Below are 23,364 nucleotides of genomic sequence, written 5' to 3' on the forward strand. Positions count from 1 at the left end.
GGATATACAGTGAGTTTATAGGCAGATATGGGAACTTTAGCTCCGGAAGAAATACCATGTCCTCTGTTTTTTTATCTTTTTCCTTCCCGGATTCCTTTCTCTGCTCCCTTTTCTTTCATCTCCCACTAGTCAGCTCAACTCATGGCCACCTGACTACCTCCAGTCTTACCAGACATGGTACAGAGTTATCTCTCCCTACATATTTCTCTCCATTTGCGCCTTCCTCCTCTTTCTCCTTCCCGATCTTCCTTTCTTCCCAGCTGACAGATGCCTGAATTTGAATTGTTTCTACCACTAAAACATCACAGTCTGAATTGTATTTCTAGCCTCCGAAGCCTAACCTGAACCCATGAATGCCTTTGGATTAGGAAGCACTTGTCAGCTTCATCCTTCCCTGTACTATAATACCCAAGCCTGGACTACTGTCTGTGGAATCAAGATCCCTGCTCTGGAGTAGAGGGCAGCCCTAAAGGCACAACTAGGGCTTTAGCCCTAAATATGTGTATGCCTGTGTATTGGGCACACTGTTTTATTAGTGTTATTTCAGCATTGTGATGCAGAGAGAGTAAGTGTAACAGCTGCTCCTTGCTTGCAGTGTTTATTGTTACCTAGAGACAACCTCCTGGCTTTTTCCCAGATCCACCCCCCCAGCCCAGCCCCCTCTCTGCCAACAATCCTGTTCTCTCCACACTGATGGGAAATTTATAGCTTGCCCATATCATGCCATTAACTCTCTCCTATCCATAGGGTAGATGGGTCAGGGAAAACCAAAGTGAAGAATGAGCATGCTCTGGACCTAGAGTGGAATAATGCATGAAGAACAAAAGGGAGGAATAAGACATGTTCAGTGTCCAGCCTTAGGCCTCAGTTGTTCTACAATGTAAGTACTAACTGGGCCTGACCCTGTTTAGTTTCTGAGATCAGATGAGATCAGTCACATTCAGGGTGTTATGGCCATAGACCCAGTTGTTCCTCTGGCTCTTGTATGAGGAGAAAAGAAGAAAGAACTTTAGATCTGGCATTGAGATCCCAGAAGAGCTACTCTGGGCCTAGCCTTGGTATCTTGACATCCTTCTGCCAAAACTATCCTCTTCCCTGGCTCCCTGGCCATCTCTGGCAATCCCTCATTGGGTTGTCTAAACTTGAGCAAATCCAGCAAGATAGTATAAAGTGGAAAGGGAATACATTGTGGCAGAATCCACAGCCCCCCACCCCAATCTGAATAAGGTAGTCTAGAACCAGTCACATGGAAACCGAAGATAGCAGTTTGAGAGATCATGGCCAGACCACCACAGCAGGGTTGATGTCAGACTTGAAGCCTGCTGCTTATCCTGTTGGGAAAAACCTTCACCTGCTAAGGTCCAAGAGATTCCAGGCATTCTTCCAGCTTGCTGCCTTGATTTGGGTTGGGATTCTTCTTTCTGCTTGTCTTCCATGGTCTATTTTTTTCTGCATTCCTCTTGGTTTAATAACTTGGGGTAGATCCAAGTGCCTCAGGAGGGAGAAGCATCCTAGTCATAATCTCAGCAGAGCTAGAGAGAGAGAGAGAGAGAGAGCCCCCACCCGCCATCTCTTAGGACTTTTCATGAAAGAGAACTGTGTACCTATTCACCATCCACATGAAAATGAGAGAGAAGAAAAGGGATTGGGTTTTAGCAGAAAGGATTGAGTTAATCCTATTAAAAAACTTCTGGAGCGAAATATTTCTCTACAGGTATTGTCCTCCCTCAGATGATTTTAAGTCTGTGCCCACCCAAAGAATATTGGGTAAACATGGTTCCTTTTCCAGGAACTTCTCCATCTAGCCCCGGCAGTTTCCACACAGTATTGCACCCCCTGAGACTTTGAAATACAGTTTTAATGGTGATTAGGTCAGAAGTTCAGAGGCATTTCTGGGTTCTGATTGCCAGCTCCACTACTTAGCAGATATCTTTTGGAAGTTACTTCAAGCCACACTTTTCTAGACTGAAATACAAATAAGGTGATGGGTCCTTTGAGAAGCACTCACACCTATATTCTTTGGGGCATGTCTTACTTTTTTGTCCAAGTGCCTTTCTTTTAACTTTAATTAAGTGATTAAAATCTCTTAATTCCACTATTTCAAAACATGAAAAAAAATTCAAATAAACTACTATTCTTCAAGATTGTGAAAATTTAATCAAAGAGTGTATAAGAAAAACTGGTCTTCCAAGACCAGTAGTATCAGTAGTATCTGATACAGTAGGTACTATTAGTTTTTATTTTTATGTGCATGGACATTTCACTTGCATGTCTGTCTATATACTGTGCCTGTACCTAATGCCCACAGAAGTCAGATTTCCTGGAACTTGAGTTATAGATGGTTATAAGGTGCCATGTGGGTGATGGAAGTCAGCCTAGGTCCTCTGCAAGAGTGGCAAGTAATTCTAACCACTTAGCCATATCTTTCCAGCCCTGACGTTGCTTCAAAGATGCCATGATTCCCTGAAGATTATTTGTGTGTGTGTGTGTGTGTGTGTGTGTGTGTGTGTGTGTGTATACAAGTCCATACAAACATGAGAGATTGTCTACACATTTCTTCATGATATGAAAGGGTGACATTTCCTTGGAAGAGGAAGTAGCCATAGTCCCTCTTTTCAAACTCCCTAAGAAATTAGTTTCCCAACTTCTGCCCCTCTAGCCAAGAGAAGAGCTATTCTGGAAGAGCACCTGTAAATCACTGTTCTTCTTGCAAGTATAGCTTTATCCAGAATAGATTTGAAAGCAATAGGCATTAGTAGGTATAGCAGCTGGGTACCTGTCTGCCATTTTAGTTTGTTAAATACATTTACCTACATTACCTTTCTGTGTACCGGGCATTGTGTACTGTGTGTATTTTGTACATATGTTTAAAATCTATAAAATATTCTATTACCTAGACATACTGAAATAAAGGGCTCATTTTATATTGTTTATTTTAAATTTTTGTTTAATGTATATGAGTGGGTTTTTTGTTTTTTGTTTTGTTTTTTGCATGTATGGTACCCACAGAGGCCAGAAGAAGGTATTAGATCCCCTGAAACTCAAGTTACAAATGGTTGTAAGTGGCCATGTAGGTGCTGGGAAACAAACCTGGGTCCTCTGCAAGAATAAGCTTTTTCAGAGTTCATGATGTAAAATTTTAAAACAAGTTTTTTGCTTTTTGTTTGTTTGTTTTTTTCGGGGGGGGGGGGACGATGATGACAGAAAATTTCTTTGTGTAGCCCTGACTGTTCTGGAGCTCACTCTGCAAAACAGACAGGCTTTCTGCTTCCTGAATGGGATTAAGGTTGTATACTACATGCCTGGGTTTAATTAATTAAATCTTCCAGACTGAAGAAATTACTTTGTAGTTAAGAGTACTTACTACCAAAATAATTTTATGTATATGAATGTTTTGACTGACTGTATGTATGTGTGTATGTATGTATGTATGTATATGCACCAAGTATGTATTAGGTCTTCATAGAGGCCAGAAAAGGTCATTGGATCCTCTAGAACTGGTGTTAAATATGGTAGTATGGTTTAACTTTGGTTCAGTTCCCATGTGAGTGATGGGAACTGAACCTAGGCCATTTCTCTCAGCCCAGTGATCTTTTCATGATCTTTGTCTTTTCCTCAGCTGGAGTTGAAAGCAGCCTTGCACAGCTCGTGCTAATGTGCTCCTGCTAACCACATGCCTGGCACTCTGCAGGTGTTCACTTTTGTCTTTGTTTCCGTTTTTTTGAGACCGGGTCTCGTGTAGCTGAAGGTGCGTTGAGCTTTGGTTTGGGGTGAGGTATGTGGATGCCTGGGTGTATGTGAAGGCTAGAGGACAACTTGTAGAACTAGGTTCTCTGCTTTCACCATGTGGTTTCAGGAATTGAACTATAGTCCTTGGGCTGAGAAGTGCCTTTACCAGCTGAATCATCTTGTAGTACTTCCTCCCCCTATTTTGGGTTTCAGGCCAGGGTGGCTTCAAACTCATTATAGTCCAGGAAGACTTTGAACTTGTGATTCTTATGCCAATATCTACTGATTTTGGGGTTACTGGTATAATCAAAATTACATTTTACTTATCTGTGTATGTACATGCCACTGAGTGCATATAGAATTTTTTAGGAATAAGCACTCTCCTTTTATCATATGGGTTCTGTGAATTGAACTCAGGTTGTCAGGCTTTGGAAGCAGGTGTCTTTATTCACTGAACCATCTCAGCAGACCACCCTATGCATATTTATTTATTTATTTTTTTAATTTTAAGGATTTATTTTAATGTTTTTTGGTGTATGTGTGACTGGGAGAGGGAAGAGGAGAAGGCATGAATTGTCCTGAAGCCAGAAAAGAGCATTAGAACTTCAAGAACTAGAATTACAGGTAGTTGGAGTTATCCAATGCCAGCAACTGAACTTAGATTATTTAGAAGAGCAGCAAGCAAACCACTAAGCCATCTCTCTATTCCTGTTTATTTATTTTTAACTTATTTCTTTTATTATTTTATGTGTACAGGTGTTCTGCCTGAGTATGTCTGCACACCACTTGAGTGCTTGGTACTGGCGAAGACCAGAAGAGAGCATGGAGCCAGAAGAGAGCATGGATCCCCTCAAACTGGAATTGCAGATGGCTATGATTTGCCAAGTGGGTGTTGGGAATCCAACCCAAATCACCTGGAAAAATAGCCAGTTCTCTGAACCACTGAGCAATCTCTCTAGGCCCCTATTTTATAATTGTGTGTGTGTGTATCTGTGTCTGCTTGTTGGTATGTGCAGGTGAGTGCACTTGCTTCGGAGGTCAGAAAGAGCACTGAATGTCCTGGAACTGGTGTTAGAAGCAGTTGTCAGCCCCCTGGCATGGGTGCTAGGAAGCAAACTCAGGTCTTCAACAAGAACAAGTTGTCTTACCCACTGGGCCAACTCTTCAGACTCTTTTTCTGGACTCTTTTTCTTCAGACTCTGGTCTGAATTACTGGACCAATAGATATAGGTATCCACTCCCCGTGGTTATTACTTTACTGATGGGCTCTAATGAGAATAATATTATTAATTTTCCTCTTTGCAGTGAGAATATTTCTTACTCTTTTTATGTCTGTGTATGTGTTTTGAGACAGGGTCCCTCTATGAGTCTTTGCTGTTCTGGAGTTTACTATGCAGGCAAGCCTTAGGCTCACAGAGCTCCTTTTGCCTCTTCTTCCCAAGTGCTGAAATTAAAGGCATGCACCTCCATACCTGGCCTTAATCTTCCTTTTTTAAATTCTACAATAGAAACAGAAGGGCAAGCCTCTATGGAGACATTCTTTACCATAGTAGGTAGCCTGCTTGCTTGCCTGCTTGCCTGCTTCTTTCTTTCTTTTGTCCTTTCTTCTTTTTTCCTTTCTTTGTTTTGGTTTCATTCACTTATTCAGGACAGGGTTTCTCTGTGTAGTCTTGGCTGTCCTGGATTTTGCTCTATAGATCAGACTGACTTGAACTCAGATTTGTCTGCCTTGGTCTCTCAAGTTCCTTTGAGACAAGCTCTTCTATAGACCTGGCTATCTCAAGCCTGTTACATAGTTGAAGATGACAGTGAACTTCTGATCCTCCTGCCTTTACCTCCTGGGTACTGAAGTTAGTTGTTTGTTTCACCATATCTTGCTTTTATTAATTTTTTATATGAAATAATTATAGATTGACTTTCAGTTTAAGAAATAATACCAGGATCTAGGGGTAATGGTTCATGTGTGTAATCTCAGTACTCAAGAATACTAAGAATTGCTTAAATTTGAGATCAGTTTGGCCTACACAGTGTGTTTCTGTTCAGCCAGGGGTAAAGTAAAAAAAAAAAAAAAAAAAAAAAAAAAGCCTGTTATCACAAAAAAACAAAGCAAAACAAAACAGGCTGGGTAAGGTGGTCTACTTTTTTTTATTATCACAGCATTCAGGAGGATTTTCTGAGTTTGAGGCCAGCCTGGTGTACATAGTTCTAGCTAGTCATAGCTACATAGTGAGACCCTGTCTCAAAAAAACAAAGGCTGGGGAAACAGTTCATTGAGTTGCTGTGTCTGCCACATGAGCATGAGTTGTTCACAGTTTCCACAAACAAGTTTGTAGTTCTATCATTAGGGGTAGGTGGAAACAGGTGGCTCCCCACTGTTGATTCTTTGGTTCAATAAGAGATCCTGTGTCAAAAAATCAGGTGAAGTGTGATACCCATCAGTCTTTATGATCTATGTGCATAATCACACATGTACTTGCACAGATATATATACACAGATACAGACACACCAAAACAAGAGGCCCTTGGATGGTATTACTTTGCAAAACTGTAATAAAATATACCCAAAATATTGGTATTAATGCACTCTGTTAATCTTATAAAGATTTCTGTCATTTTCTGTTTGTGCACGAATGCGCACTCGCGTGTGTGTGTGTGTGTGTGTGTGTGTGTGTGTGTATGTATGTGTATGTATTGGGGGTGGGTATGCAGCATGTATATGGAGGTCAGAGAACAACCTATGGAAGTTGATTTTCTCTTACCATGTGTGTCTTGGTGATTGAACTTGAGGTTGTCACATTTGGTGGCAGGGACAGGGACTTGACTTGCTGAGCTATCTCAATAGCCCCAAAGGATCTGTAGTTGTACTGACTATGCGCATATGGGTAAATGTGTGCACACAGATTTATTTCCTGTTTTACAGTTGTATATCCACCCTACAATAAAACGGATGAGCAGAGAAGGTACATGTAGTTTGGTGGTGGAGACACATTCCTAGCATCCACAGGCTCGGGGTCCAGTCTCCAGTACCCACAGGAAGGAAGGAAGGTAGGGAGGGAGGGATAAATGAAAGGATGCTTTGTAGTTCTAGCACCACAAGATTCCCTGTGATTTATTTTTTAAAATCACACCTATTACCCCACCTCTTTTTCCCCTCAAATTATATATTTAATATGGAGTCATTTTTCTCCTTTATATGATTTCCAGGGACCAAACTCAGCTCACCAAACTGACATTGTCAGCCATACTATCTACTGAACCATCTTGCCAGCTCATCTACCTAGATCTTAATTCTTGGTACCATTAATCTTCCCTTTTTAAAGTATTTTAGGATTAGCATTTTTTATGCAGGATAATTCCTGGATATCCATCTGTTCTAGTCTAGTCTAGTTCACTTTTGAGACACAGTCTCATACATCTTATGATGGCCTTGAATTTCCTATATAGCCAGGGAAGACTTCTTAGTGCTTATATTACAAGATATACAGTTGCATCAAATTTATACCATTGTTAACTTATCCATTTATCTGGGTTAATTCTACATTTTGTGTTACAGATAAGCTTCTTGTATCCAGGTTTTTCTCTGAACATAATTAGTATTTCTTCTTTTGAGACAAGATTTCACTATGTAGTTTTTGCTGGCCTAGAACTTGCTATGTAGACTAATCTAGCTTTGAACTCCATCTGCCTCTGCCTTCTAAGTGCTGGAATCAAAGGGAATACACCACTATGCCCAGTAAGCAAACATTTAAACCATCAATAAAATTCTCACATTTTGTACTCACTAGCAAGAGTGAAAGCTCCCATTTCTCTTGGTTGAGTGTTTTATAGTCAACAGTTACTAAACTTCTTAATCCTTTGGGCATGGCATTAATATCTTCATTTTGTAAATGAAGAAACTTGAGGCTTATAGTCATTTTCCCAAGATCACATGTTAAATGGCAAAGAAGAACTTGGATTCCAAGATAATTGAGCTCTTTGTACCACACTAAACAGTCTCAGACTGGAGATTGTTTACCTAAGGTTTCTGGGAAGAGTAGCAGCAATACTGGCAGAGAGATGTTGGAGACAAGGGTATTCTTAGAGTAATTTGGGTCCAGTTGAGACAACCTTGGTTCATAGATACACGGAGCAGTTGTGCTGCAAAGTGAAGACACTTGCATATAACCTGGAAGTTACTTCCTCTTTAGCAGACGCTGAAATGAATGCAGCCCTTGAGCAATGTTGTTACAGACCTGCAACATGAAATGGGAAAGGAGAATCTAGCTTTTGAATGTCTGTCAGAGGTCCTCCTTGGAAATTCAGAATTAAGTATATCTCTGAGGTCTGAGGAAATGGCTTCACAACAGCTCTATTCTGTAGGGGTAACAGTTGATGCAAAAAAACAACACTTCCTTTACACACACACACACACACACACACTCTCTCTCTCTCTTTCTGTGGGCACTGTCGAAAAGGGACAGAGCAAAATGTCAGTCTATCTCATAGTCTTGACTGTGCTTTTTATCCCAGTATAGATACCTAAATCCAGAGACGCTGGAGAAATCTCATATTCCTCAGCCTGTAGACACAGATTGAAGATGGCAAATGGAAACTTATGATGTACAATGCCAACATGGGGCTGGGTGGTAGTGGCACACACCTTTAATCCTAGCACTCAGAAGGCAGAGACAGGCAGATCTCGGACTTTGAATCCATCCTGGTCTACACAGTTGGTTCGGAACAGCCAGGGTTACACAGAGAAATCCTGTGTCAAAAAACAGCTTGCAACTTGCAGAGAGGAGGTCTGAGCATTCCCATCTAGTCCAAGGAAGCCACCTCCACCTCCTTTCTACTGGTGATCTCTTGTATAGGTGATGTCACCATTGATCCCTTGCCCTTTTCTAGTAGTTGTGAACAAGTAACACTCTATCCACTGCAGCTCCAGAGACATAGTGATTCATTATTTCTCTCCCTCCCTCTCTCACCACCCTCCTCCCTTTTCTTCGGCTTATTTGGAACAGCCTGTCTCTCAGTGGCATCCCATTCCCACTCAGTAATTCTGGCCATGAGAGATAAGCATCAAGGCAATGGATAGAGGTACCCTTTCTGGACTTTCTGTCTTGTGGTTGGACGTTGTTAGCTCTAAACAGATCACTATTGGCCCTTTCTTCCTCTCTCCTCGCTGAGATCTTCTGGGTCTCAGGCATCCTGAATGTAGCTGAGAAGTCTCTTTCTTGAAGCCTGAATGTTGTCTAACTGGGAGATCTCAAAATCCTGCTTGTTCCCTCTCTTTGGTGGATCCTCTAGTTCAGATCCCCTCCTCTCTTGGCACCTCTCCCTTCCCATTCCTCCTTTCTCTTCTCCTCTCTCTCTCAGCAAGTTTTTTATGTGATTACAGGCACTGCATGGTAATTAGTGCTAAACTCATTTGCACAACTACAGTTAATTGGCTACAACAATTAATTAATGTGTTGGAAATTTGGCACTGGAAAAAAAAAGTTTGTCATCAAAAAAAGAAAACGGGCAAAAAATTGTAGAGTGAGATACCCATAAAAATCGAGGGCAGGCTTCAAAAGCCCAGCTGGGCCTTCAACTTCAGGCCAGCCTTAGATGCCTTCCCTTCTCAACTTCAACGGATTTTTCTCTTTCATTTTTCTCTTTTCTCTTTCTCTCTCTCTCTCTCTTTTTTTTTTTTTTTTTTTTTTTTTACAACTTAAGCAAACTCATTTCCCTGATAAAATATAGCATGACTAATGGCTAGAGCATGTAAAAATCATTGGGAAAATGTCCTTGGAAGACGAATGCATTTTCAGCAGAATAATTAACTTAATTAACAAATTCACATGCATATTCATCAGGCTATTAATGTCTTCTCGGCTCAGCTTGATGAACATTGCGGTAATAACCATCTCATTTACATACTGCATTCTACTGCGATCCAAAACAGATACAACATACAGGCATACACACTCACACACTCACAGGAATACACACAACATGCCTGGGCTGCTCTTCTAGGTTGACTGGGAACGCGCGTTCGTGCGCGCGCGCACGCGAACACACATGTGAACCCCAATTGGGCTGTGTGATCTACAAAGGGTCATGACTCAGGTGGCTAGGCATGCCCACATGTGGATGTCTGAGAGAACTTCATATTCTCTCCCTCCCTCCCTCCCTCCCTCCCTCCCTCCCTCCCTCTCTCTCTCTCTCTCTCTCTCTCTCTCTCTCTCCTCTCTTTCCTCTCTCCTTCCCTCTTCCTCCCTCCCTCGCTCTTTTTTCTTGTTTCCTTTTCTCTGTCATTTTCTCTCTTCTCTCGTTCACGCTCCCCCCCCCCCACCTCTCTAGGGAAAAACTTGGTATCCGTGCCAACTTTTCCCCCTTCCCCTCCCTCTCTTCTTCCCCTCTCCCAACTGCTGCCAGCCGGCATCAGCGCCGAATTGCCATCTCCTTGAGCTCTCTGTGGAGCAATCTCAGAGAGCAGTAAGGTGTGACGCGGGGCTCTGCCGGCTCCGCAGCACCGCCTGCGGAAAGAGCACAGGATGGCGGAGGAAGATTAAGAGAAATCGAGAGCAGTGCTCGGCTGCCATTGGTGTGTGCAAATGCTGAGGAGGAAGGGAGAGGGAGAGTGAAGAGGGGGGAGAGAAGGGGAAAAAACCAGCAGCTGTCGGCCTAATTCTTCTAACACTCTGCTTGTGGTCATATTAGAAAAACAGATTATGCCCCTCGGTGCCACTCACTTATACTTGACATACGTTAATGTTCTATATCTCCATTTTCGGGTCTTCACAATGATGGACTTGGTCTAGGAGGATGGTTAGCCAAAGAGACACAGAAAAAGAGTCTGTCCTTTCATTATTTCCTGACCTCCAACCCCAGTCTCTTCTGACCCTTTAAAAACAAGTGTGAGCCAGGCATGATGGGGCACGCCTTTATTCCAGAACTCTGGAGGCAGAGGCAGGTGGATTTCTGATTCCAGGCCAGCCTGGTCCACAGAATGAGTTCGAGGCTAGCCAGAGCTATCGGATCGGGGTAGGTGGAGAGAAAAAAAGAGAAATAAGGTTAAGCTCAGTTTGTAGCTGACACACGATTTAGCCTTACCTATTGCAGCCCCTTAAAAGGTGCAGAGGTCAGGGTACCCAGAGCCCTTTCCCCTAAATGTCTCTCTGTCTCTGTCTCTCTCTCCCTCTCTCTGTTTCTCTCCTCTTCCCTCTACCCACAGACCCTTAAGAGTCTTAATACAGGTTACTTTAATGCCAAAAAAGACTGTGTGGCAGCTCCTCCCATAACCACCTTATGAGCTCTCCCTCACAATCTGAAATTTAGGGTCAGAAAAAGGGGGTTTATATAGTCCATGCTTTAAGGAGGCCTTTACTGAGAAGTCATGGTGGGGGGGGGGGGGGCAGGATTGTTTCTAGGTTGCTACGGAAACCAGGTTTTCTCTTTTGGTAGGAAAGAGTAGTGCCTGAGTCCTCTCTTCTTCCACCAATCCTGAAGATTGTGCAGGCAGAGCTTGCCAAGGCCTGGGGAAGAGCTCATCTTAGAGGACAAACTAACCAGTGCCCTCAGCTGGCCTGCCAGTTCAGAGTCCTTTGACCCTTACTTTCCCTACTTCCTATCCCAATATTCAAAAAAGGCTTTTTCCCTCTGATGCCTTGTCCTCTGTGGAGACCTGTTGCTTAGCAACCACTACTGCCTTCTTCCTAATAACTCACAGGGACTGAGAGATATAATATGTCTCTATATTCAGTTCATCTCCCCTGTCTATTTATATTTAATAACTAAGACAGTGTCTTGAGTTCCCTTGGTACCTGTTTTAGAGGGCTCTTAGAAAGACTAGGCTACATCATGCAGACCATTACACCTGAGGAAGAAGAGGGAAGAGTAAGAAAAGGAAGCTGTGGACTGTATTCTTCTCAGCATAGTTGGAGAGAGAGAAAGGATTACATCATGAACTGTAGGAAGGAGATGGATGTCCATTGCTAGAGTCAATGCTAGGATCCGGAGTCCAGGCTAGTACTTTTCCACTTGCCACCCACCCTGCTGCTGCTTCTTGACCAATTTGAGTCCAAGTCCCTTTTACATTTATTTTGTTCTTTTTGGTTTCTTGAGACATAGTTTCTCTGTGTAGCCCTTGCTGTCCTGAGACTTGCTGTATAAACCAATGTGGTCTCAGACTATGCAGAGATTTTCCTGCCTCTGCCTCCTGAGTGGTGGGATTAAAGGTGTGTACAACCATACCCTGTAATATTTCTATGTCTAAGACTCATTCTAGTGTCTGGGTCTGGATGTTATTGTTTCAAAAGGTGCTATGATAAAGGAAGTCCTTTGAGGGTCCTGGGTATCTCCCAAAGCTTTCTGGTCACTAGGAAATAATTTTGAGCTCTTTACCAGAAAACCTTCAACTGATTTGGCAGTGGAAACTATATGGTATCATTAGAAATGCGACTCAAAGGGAGTCATATTAGGAATCAGTCCTGGACACAGTAGTAACACTTCTAACCCAAGGACTCAAGGCTGAGGCCATGAATGCAAGGCCTATGTGGGTTACGTAATGAACATCAGGCCAACCAGGGCTCATAGCAAAATCCTAACTCCAAAAAGAGTCAAGGCTAAGGCTGAGTTCACCTATTCTTACTGTCCTGTTTTGGGTTACTCTACTTAATCTTTTAAACTTGTTATTGCTAAATCTATGCAGCAGCAACATTTACCTTGTTAGACCTTAGCAGAATCAATTAAAGTGATACATGAAAGAAGACACCCTGAAATTGGACAAATTTAATCTAAATATTCTTTAAAGATTTATTTATCTTATGTTTATTTATCTTATGTGAGAATGTTTTCATGAACACCAGAAGAGGACATCGAATTCCATTACAGATGGTTGTGAGCCACCATGTGGTTGCTGGAATTTAAACTCAAGACCTGTGAAAGAACAACCAGTGCTCTTAACCACTGAGCCATCTCTCCAGCCCCTAAATATTATTTTAAGGTAGGAAGAATTCCTGCTTTCTGGGAAGAGAGTGGTGTATTGAACTGATCCCACTGGGTTTAGGAACAGCCCTTTTCACAGCCCTCCAAACTGCCCAACTTCCATTAACTTGTTTACATTAAGGCTGCAATCCTTTGCCTTCTGGTCAGTGGCAATTCAAATGAAACAGGTCCCCTGGGAAATTCATGTGGTGTCCTTTTGTTGTTTTGTATTTTTTTTGTTTGTTTTGTCTTTTTGAGACAGGGTTTTTCTGTGTAACAACCCTGTCCTGGAACTCTCTTTGTAGACCAAGCTGACCTGGAGCTCACAGAGACCTTCCTGTGATCTGCCTCCCAAGTGCTGGGATTAAAGGCGTGTAGTACCATGCCCAATTTATGTGGTGTCCTTTTTATCTTTCTTACCTTCCAATCCCAGCCTTAGACTTCTAGTTCAAAGTTTATAGCCTAAGTGGCGAATACTACATCCATAATGGTGTTCTCCCCCCCCCCCCGCCCCAGACACACAGAGGACCCTCTACTACTTTTCCCAGCCAGTACCTTCATGCTAGCTCACAGACATGCAATTGTACCCACCAAACCCCCCTTCACCAAACCTCTTCCAACCCGAGCCTTCTGTGGGAGACAGATGGGGTGTCTGCAATAGAAAAGGCTCTGGGCTCTATGCCGCCTTAGTAAGCAGCCCCCTCTGTCTCCCCACTACTCCCCCCTCCCCACCTAGGACACTCAGATTCACCCTGGGCAGTCCTGGTTGCTGCTGAGGATTCCGTCTCTCTTCTCAGGCCCAGTCTCAGAAGCAGAGCTAAGATAACATTTTCCTCTTGAGACCTAGACCCTTCATGGAAGTACAGTACAAAGGAAGTCAGTCTCAGTCCCCATGTTATGAGATCAATGTGGAGGACCTGTGTGGTCTTTCACTGAGAACTAGATTGCTAGGGTTTAGGACTCCAGTTGACAGAAGAGTCTAAGCCTGTGTAGCATCTTTGTTCTAGAAACCTGGGGTCCCTGGAGGGAAACTCAGCTTGGGAAAGGGAAAGAGTACTAACATTACAGAGCACCAACTGTGAGCCAGGCACAGTGCCAGAGCATTTCCATACCTGCACTCAACCAGGAAGGGAGGACAGTGTTTGTCTCCATCACAACACAGGTAGCCACCTAGCCTTTGCTTTTGTGGTATTGCCACCAGTCTTCTACTCCCGGGCTGGACTTCTGTCTCTGTCTCTCTGTGTGTGTGTGTGTGTGTAGTTCAGACTGGCCTTGAACTCCAGATCCTTCTGCCTCTGTCTCTTTCAGCAAATCCTACTGGTCTGCACCACTAGAACCAGCCTTCTGTCTCTTCTGTATTCTGTCTTCACTCCTATGTTCCATCAGGTCAGCCCCTCCCATTATGCTTTTCCATGATGCTATGTGTCCTGCTTTCTGAGGTCTTCACATAATTCACATTTGTTTGTGCAAGCATTTGAATTTTTAACAATTAACATGTATGTGTGCGGGTTTGTGCATATGAGGGCAGGTACCCACAGAAGTCAGAAGAAGGTATCAGATCCCTTGAAACTGGAGTTGACTGATCAGCTAGCTGTGAGCCCCTTGATGTGTGTGCTAGGAACTTGAATTCAAATTTCCTGCAAAGGAAGTATGCATGCTCCACCACCGAGCAGTCTCTCTACTCCTTTGTTCAGCCATTTGAGTGACAGTCTTTGTTTGCTTTAATGACAAGTTTCAAAGAAGCAGTTTGTGTTCACCTATGTGCTCTCAGTACCTAGCATAGCGCTCATCACAAAACAGTTATTTGAAAAGTATTTGTTGAATGAATGATAAAAGAGATATATCTCCGGCCTAAACTTAACTTATTAACTACTTCACCCCAGAGCTTAGGCATACTAGTGTGTTTACTAAGAAGTAGGCTACCTGGGGAGTCAGACCACCTCATTTGTCCTAGAGACGCCATCAGGACAAAACTAATACTAGTCCTGGTCTCATTCTGCCAGAGTATAGCCACCCTTTCCTGCTCCCTGAGTTCTTAGATGGCCAGGAAAGCCCAAAGACCAGATAACCCCACCCATGCCCATATAGATGCCTGAAATCAGTCATGTGGACTTAATGGAGGGGAGTTTATCAGGATAGGGTGCCCTAAGAAAATTCTTTTCTGCATTAGCCAAGACTACAGAGACCATCTGGTGTCACCCCTCTGTTTGCTTCTGTCCTCTTTCTCTGGGCTTTGGGGAAAAAAATGCTTAAACTATGATGGAAGGATAGATAAGCAGAAAAAGGAGCTGCTTGTTCCTTGAAATGCCTGGGAACTGAGTGCAGAGCCTTAGTCAGGCAACTGGAGCACAGGAACACAACATCCAGGAGCACCAAGTCCTGAGCAGCTGTGCCCTCCAGACCTTGGAAACAGGTAGACCTATAGATGGTCTACTGCACCAGCTTAGGGTTTTATCTGACTTCTTTGCTGTCTGTCTGACCTCAAATACTATCCCCTTGTCTGTGGGGAGTTCAAGCCTAATAGTTTTCCTAACCATTCCATATTCCTAACCTTGTACACACACAGTTACCAATATTGCAGTTCAATACCCAGCCCACACTGCAGCTTTTCAGCCAATCTCCTGATGGAACCCCCTTAGTACCCAGATAACTGGGGTCCTGGATCTGGAAGTCATTCTGGGCAGTGTTGCTCTCTCTGACCCTACTTGTTCTCTGGGTCTCTAATAAAACAGGACAACCCAGGCTGCAGGCCAAGTTCTTGTGTCCTCATCAAAGGCAGCATCTGTCCCCCTCCAAAAAAGATAACCCTGCTGAGAGGAGGTGAGGCACGCACATGGGAGAAACCCTGTTCTTGCCTGGACTCTCACACTGGATTCCACTACAGGCATAGATGTGGATGAGGACCCAGACAGACACAGAGGCCTACACATGCCCTTACAGGCCTGCATGCCTCTGAGTCCCCACACATGAAAGCCTCTCCTGGGTGTACCCAACTACCTGGGCTGCTGCTGTTGCCAAGTGGCCTTCTTTTATTCATGCGTTGTTTTATTGCTGGCAAATGCTGCTGCTTGCCGCTGTTGGAGGCGTTCCTGCCAAATCCATCCTAACACCTTGGCCTGGCACCAGGGTGGCATGCTAATGTGGAAATTTAAAGAGCCACTCACTCGGCTTTAAATCGGAATTTTAAATGAGCAGCAGTGTTCTGAGGGGACCCAGGCAAAATCGAACAGTATCTGACCTACCCTTCTCTCAAACCCACAAGTTCCTTCTTTCTTTGATATAGGCACTGGAAGAGGTTGTGCCATGAGACATGCTCTGGGAAGAGGGAGCTACCAGGACAGATGAATTAATATAAGTTAGGGTCAATGAGCTGGGTACCCCCACTTAGAACCAAGAAGGAATTCATTGCTTGGTCCTATGGGCAGATGGGGGCAGGGATTCTACTCTTAAAGAGCCAGACTTATGGGTAGTCAAACTGGGATCCTCTCTCATGAAGAGAAGTCCTGCTCTATGGAAGAGATAAACAGGAGGAACAGATTCCATGAAGACAGATAACATGCACCAGTGCACACTAAGATGTGTGCATATAGCTGCATGTGCAGGTTGGTCAGGATGCTTGCTGAGGCCAACACAGCATGAACCCACCCAGTTCACCATCACCCCTGCATAGAAGGAAATCACTCTTACTCAGAGCAGCAGTCTTCACACACCCAGGCCACTGCCGTCCTAATGCAAAGCATGCCAGCCTTTGCCAATTGCTAGTCTGAACTGGGCCTCAGGTTCTTCCATGCACCCTCTTTCTCTGTTTCTAACAGCTGCCTTGATGGACACTTGGAACTTGTTTTCGAGGAAGGGTACAGGAAGCCTCTGAGTTAATCCTGTATACCTGTATTGGTCACAGAATGGTGCATTTTCTGGTGACCACAAGGTAACAGGTTCAGGTATATCATCTGGGAGGGACGCTGGGCTCATCTTTAGAAGAAGGCCTATGGAGATGACATCAACAGAGCCTATATCCCTGTGAATATACAGGTAGACCTATATTATCAAGAGGCATTGAATGTATAGGTTCAAGACACTACGCTTGAAGGCTTCATGGTTTTCTAGGTTGGAAGGCACCTCAGGAATCTGGATATGCTATACTCAGCGGAGGTTCTGTTACAACTCACTTGGTGGCCTCAACCTGACCCTAGGCTGCCAAGCTGAGAAAGAGATACTCCCTGACCTTCTGCAAGATTCTTCTTCTTTTGAAGAAGATTCTGGCTCCTCCAAGAACTAGTGTGGCTGTCAGCCAAGGTGCTTGGGGCAAGCCTGGGGCATGCAGCTGGCACCTGCCCACCAGATCCCTGAGGAACAGTCTCCTCCACTCTCATGGTCCTACTTAGATGGCTCCTGGGCTATAGGGAGAAAGAATTTACCATTCCCCACTCCCAGAGAAAACTTTGAACTGGAAAGCCTCTCATTTTCTATTCTATTGGAAGTGATTCCAATATCCTTCATCAAGATATGCCAAAGACCACCAGACAAGATCAAACCCTTAATGTAGAAGATGATCTGGGAACTCAAGAAGTAGGGTCTGGGCTAGAGTTATTAAGGTCAAGAAATGGATGAGAACAACTCGATGTGAGTGAACTAGGATGTGTGCATGAGGGGAGCTGAATGAATTTGCCTCTCTCATCTAATTAGCAACATGTAAATAATATGCAAATAGCATACTCTTTGTTTTAAGGCTACTGGGCCTATGCTTTTTGGAAGTAGATTGTAAAGGAACCTCTAGGCAGTATCTGAAAACCCCAAGTCATGGGACTACTCAGATACAATATGGCTGTGTTCCACATGGACTCAATCACCTTTCTGTGGGCCTCAGTTTCCTTATGTGTGAAATGACAAGATAATACTGGATGGTGTCTAAGGCTTCTTTCTAGTGCTGATAATCTGGGGTTCCCTGATTTAGGGTGTATTACAATACAAGGGGGAGGGGTGATTTCATGATGGGATGAAAGCCAAGACCACCCCCTGAATTCTATCATGCCATCCCCACACTCCTGCCATCCCAAAGTGGACAAACTTCTGAAGACAGATTGTGTCTCACCCTGTGCCTTTATCTACAGTTTCCTCTACCTTGAATGTTCTTCCTGTTTGAGCTGAACTCCAGCTCCGAAGCTTTCCTAGCCTCTCTGCTCCCCAGTCACAGCAAGACATTCTGTTTTTCAGTGCCTCTGTGCAGCGTTGGATGCTGCTATCCTTTCCTAGTTTTGATTCAAGACTGAATTTTAGGGCTGAGGAGATGGCTCAGTGACTAAGAGAACATACTGCTTTTGCAGAGGACCTGAGTTCAGTTCCCAGCTCCTACAGTTGTGAACTGCCTGTAGCTCCAGCTCCAGGAGATCAAATACCTCTGTATTCCTTAAGCACCTGCATACAAATGCATACACATAATTAAAGATAATATCTTTCCCATACTCTGGTCTTGGGGATTGAACCCAGGGTCTCAGGATCTCTTGCAAGTATTACACACTGAATTACATCCCTTTTTTAGTTTGAGAGAAGTCCTCTCTGAGTTGCCCAAGCAGGCCACAAATTTAAGAAAATCTAGGCCCAGCCTTCCTATTAGCTATAATTATAGGCATGCCTTATCTTATGAAAAAGATACATGAGATGGGCTGGAGAGATGGCTCAGTGGTTAAGAACACTGACTGCTCTTCCAGAGGTCCTGAGTTCAATTTCCAGCAATGACATGGTGGCTCACAACCATCTGTAATGAGATCTGATGCCCTCTTCTGGTGTGTCTGAAGACAGACAGCTACAGTGTAGTCATATATAATAAATTAATTAATTTAAAAAAGAAACAAGGGGTGACATTTCAAGCCCACCCATGTGACCTAGAATAACCCCCACGGTATCTATCTATGATTGCCTTTCCTCAGATGAGGCAACATTTCCAATATTCACACTAGAGAGGAGGTGACTGAGGCTCAGGGAAACCCAGTTCCCTGCCAAAGGTCACATGACAGAGCTAGATGCCCCTCCCAGTGAACTTGATTCCAGACCCAGAATACAATAGCCTCTACTTGTACCCCTGGCCCCCAGGCCCTGGCACAGATTCAAACATGCAGAAAGCAGATGTGTGGGCAGGGGAGAGAAAGGTGAGGCCTTCCCATAGTGTAAGCCTGGCTTTCTTCTGCCAAGCCATCTCAACCACCTCTCACCCTCCTCTACCAACCCTGACCCTTTTTTCAGAAGTCCAGACTCCCCCAGTCTGAGGTCCCCTGCCAACAGCTCCTGCCCAGAGCAGAGGCACAGTGCCTAGACTTCAGGCAAGAGATATCAAATCACAGAACCAGAGGGACATCTAGAGGTCACCTCATCCAGCCCTGTGCCCACATCCAGTCCTTCTCACAAAGACAGAAGAGTAGGCAACAGAAAGGTGAGTTGCCACCTCTTCCTTCAGCTACCTTCTCCTTTCTCACTTGTTACACAACTTCAGATAGCTGTCCTTAGTCATAACCTTCCAGACCAGCAGGATGCTGAAAGCTGGTCAGAGCCAGCTAAGCCTCCTATTGCAGTCTCCAAAAGAGGCAAAGTTTAGGGCTAAGTCTCTTCACTTTTCTGGGCTTCTAAATTCTTTGTGAGTGGAGGTGGGGAGCAGGGCAAGTTCAGAGTCTTTCTACATAACCAGGGCTGTCCTGAAATTCACTATGTAGACCAGCCTGGCCTTGGACTCACAGAAATTCGCCTGCCTCTGTCTCCCGAGCATTGTTGTAGCATGTATCACTATGTCCGTCTTAAAATCTTCATCTTTAAAATAGAATGGATAATGGTCATGATAGGAATGCCCATCTCACAAGACTGTGACAGAGATAATAACACAGCCCATGGAGAAAGAAATCTAATTACTACAGGTAGTGCAGGAATATTTTGTCACACCTCTTCAGCCTCCAGCCAAACCCCATTTCCTCCTGGATAACACAGGCTCCTGCTCACCTCAGCCAGTCTGGTCTGCCTTGTGCACTAGACTGTGAACTCTAGGCAGGATCTTGTTCATTTTTTAATCGCCCCCAGTTCCCTCTCCAGTGTAGTGCCTGGGCATGGAAGCTCCATATATTTGATAAATAAGCGATTGAGTGTATTAGTCAGAACTACCACAGTCAGGACTCTTTCGGTAGAATCCAGGCTCCCACAGTTGCTGCGGGGAAAGTGGTGCTGCCGCTTTAAGATTCTCCCGGGCGTCCTGGGTTGCCAAGGCGCGGTTGCCAGGGGCCTGCGCAGAGCGGCGTCGGGCCTTCACGCGCGGGCGCTGGGTTTTCGCCGCCGCTGCAGTAGCCGCAGCCGCCGCCGGGCCGCGTCGGGCTCGGCTCCTTCGAACCGTCTGGCGGACTTGGCACCGGCCCCCGCTCCTCAGTGCCCCCGCGGTGCGTGGCAGGCTGTGGCTTCATTATCCTGATTGATTCCTCCTGCTCCCCGACACCGTGGGGGCCCCGGCCAAGGAAGGGGGAGGGAAGCGGCATCTGCGGGACCCATTCCTGTCCCTCTACCCAGACCCAGCCGCTCCTCTTGCTGCCCAGCTACCGGCCCTCGGCGCCCCGCGGCGGCCAGTCAGATGGGGCGGGGTGGGAGCAACCCCCAGAATCAGAAAGGTGTCTGGGTGAAGAAGGAGAATGGAGCTGGAATGAGAACTGAGAAGAGCAAGACCGGCAGAATGGGAAAGGTGACATCTCTGAGAAACGTGGTCTCCTGGGCATCCAAGTATACTTCTCAGGTGAAGAATCTTGGGTACGGTCTGCCCAGAAACTGCAGGACCTTTAAGCAAGAGGACCTGTCCTCAGAATCGGGTACCCACACTCTGCCCCCAATCAAGGGCTAAAACCTTGGTGGAAAGAAAGCACCTAGGGACCAGACCTGAAGGTCTTTATTCTGCCACTTGACCTGTGGCCCGGGCAAATAACTTCCTTTCTAGGCCACAGTTTGTCTATACAGTAAGATTAATACCGTCCAGCATCAATGGTTATATAATTTACATGTTGGTTGCAGGGCCCTAACCAAGTTCACCAGAAACAAGAAAGGGTGCTTGCTGGGAGGCTACCCTCCATCCCTGTGCTATTAGGGGTGGATCACTTGAGGGCGGTCAGTCTCCTCCACGGGCTTAATTTCTTTAACTGCAATGACCTGGACCTTCTAGCAAACACTACTCCCTTGTCAGAGTATAAAGAAAAGCTGCCCCGTTCACCTCTGAGTACATATGCATGTGTTTGGCATGGCCCCTCACCTCTGTGTATGTGTGAGTTTGGCATTTCATATTTAGTATCTCAGTTCACTCAGCTCTCTTACATCTCCTATCCCCAGGACCTGGCTACCAGCCCCAACGGTACCAAGTAACTTGCGGAGCACTTGAGGCCATTTCTTCTAGAATTGTGACAGATTTTGTTGGTGACACAGTTGAGGTCACTGCTGCAGTTTTGAAACCCATGTGTGGGTCTGTCTCTTCTGTGAAACTGTTCATTTCTTCTTCCAATCCACATTTACTGGGTGACTACACAGAACCAGTAGGTGACAGTGTGAGAATGGGCACCTGTGGAGGTGGGGCAAGAAGAGATGCTCTGAGTCTTTCTACTACAGGAGGCTTTGCGGTAGCAGGACCTCCCAGATTCTGGAGCAGTCTGCAATATCATGATGCTTCTCCTGCCTCCTGAACACACTTCTTGACGAAGACTCACTAGAGGAAAGGGGCAGATCATAAAAACTGAGTCTGTAGCTCTAAATCTTTCTGTTTTTATTGGGATTACCTATTTTTATAACAATCACACATTATTTTTATGTTTAAAGGAAAAAACACACTAAAAACATCACCATTTGAGGAAGGTGGTAAAATGATAACCTCACACATACCTAGTAATTAGAGGTAATTTAGTATGTGTGTCTAGCTAGGCCTGCTAACCTGTGCTGGAGCCTTGGCCAATATGGCCCCATATGCACCTGCCTCAGTCTCCCCAACTGGCCTGGCTGTCTGCCCATATTCTTGTTTTTCTACTCCATTCTCAATGCCTCCAGCCCTCAGCACTATTAATACAAACCCTGTGAGCCCCTCAATGTGGAGTCTCCAGGCAGAAGAGGCAGCCATGGCCGCCTAGTGGCTGCCAGAGAGGCTGGCAGGAAGGGGCTTCATCAGGCATCTCCTGGGAAAAAGTGAACTCCCCACAGAAGGGACATTTGACAATAAAAGTCCTGCCTTAGAGTGTTTGTGTCAGTGCTGAGAGGAAAGGGAGGAGCTAGGCTTTCCTGGTACCTTCTGCCCTGCCCTCCCCTCCAAAGAGCTTCTCAGTAGCTTTCACACTGTCTCCCCAAATCCAGTCCTTTCGTATGCTCTAAGCTCCTGAGACTTGAATGCTATCTAGAAAAATGTCCCTGTAGATTCCCGATCCAGGTAGAGAGGCAGAGCCCTGGACTGAGTGTTGGAGTCCCATGTTGTTCTCTCCTTCCCTCCCTGGCCTGTTTTAGCCCTTTGCTGAGTCTTAGCTGCCAACTTTTCAAAATGAGGGTGCCAGAGAAGTTTGCCATCATGAGTTCCTGCACTGTGGCTCCTTCAAAGACCCTCCAAAGAGCAGTGTTGGGGGGGAGCATTCTCTTTTCTGCCCCTGGGACAGCTATCCAGAAGCACAACCAGTTGCTTAAACCAACCTGGCCCTTCCTCTGCACATGTATTCATGTGATTAATAAGTGCTTTTGAGAGTGATGTTTACACTGAGAAGGTCCAGAGGTTAGCTGAAATTTTGCAAAAGGGGCATCAAGCACCCCTTGCTGTTTAGAGCAAAGGCCAGCTGCCTGCTATGCTCCTTCATTGACCCAGCTTCATGGGGAGTGCCTCAGACACTCATCCCTGGTATCCAAAGCTAAGAAAGAAACCATGGGATCTTTCTTACAGAGGTAGGGAGCCCCTACCCTCTCCATCTCTCTCTCCCTCTCTCTCTCTCTCTCTCTCTCTCTCTCTCTCCCACGGGCACTGCTGGGGTGGAATCTGGGCCCTTGTAAGTCTAGAAGCACCAGAGGGATCCTATCCACCCATCTTAGTCTGGGAACAGAAACCAGGGAATCCACAGACCGATGTCAGAAGTTTCTAAGTGAAAGCAAGAAACTTTGATCCAAATGGAAGGCTCCTTCCTGCTGGGCTCGCCTTCCTTTCCCTGTGTCCCCTCTTTCCCCCCACAGCATAGTGGGAGATGCTGAGGGAGCTCCTCAGCAGGAGAAACCCACTTCTAAGAAAGAAGAGCACCTGGGCCCCAGCCTCCTTCAAGTACCACTTAGCCCTCCTGGCCTGGTTGACCTTGTAGCTTCTGACCTTGATCTGCCCTTGGCAGTGGCTGAGAAAGATGGAGGAACTAGGTATAGGAGCTGAGAATGCTGATCAGACAGACAAGAATAAAGAGGAACAAGAAACAGATATAAGGGGAAGGGCTAGAGATATGGTTCTCACTAGGCACCTTTCCTGGGTACCTACTATGTGCCAGGTGATGGGCTCTGTCCCAGTTTTAACTGGATTGTGTCTTCCAGCCCCACCCAATCCCTTTTCGGAGGTATTACAGTCTCCATTCTGCCCTGACAGAGAAGGAAACCGAGACTCTGAACCTTATATAATCTGCCCAAGGTCACACAGCTTGTCAGGAGTACAGCCAGGATCCTAGCCCAGGCCTG

At 45.2% G+C, this 23,364-nt stretch overlaps 1 protein-coding gene across 2 annotated transcripts in view; it reads left to right on the forward strand.

Moving 5' to 3' along the window:
* CDK12 (cyclin dependent kinase 12) overlaps positions 1-6,301 on the forward strand; it is a gene marked incomplete at its 5' end in the record, with an annotated part of 72,636 nt that extends 66,335 nt beyond the window's left edge. The window contains 2 exons of one of the 2 annotated variants that reach the window (XR_013975187.1): positions 3,620-3,748; positions 4,486-6,301. The remainder of the gene's footprint in view (positions 1-3,619; positions 3,749-4,485) is intronic. The other variant, XR_013975186.1, reaches the window with a different exon arrangement.
* Between the last annotated feature and the right edge of the window lie 17,063 nt (positions 6,302-23,364).

The sequence above is a fragment of the Micromys minutus genome (genome assembly GCF_963924665.1).
Source record: "Micromys minutus genome assembly, chromosome: 10".
NCBI lineage: Eukaryota > Metazoa > Chordata > Mammalia > Rodentia > Muridae > Micromys > Micromys minutus.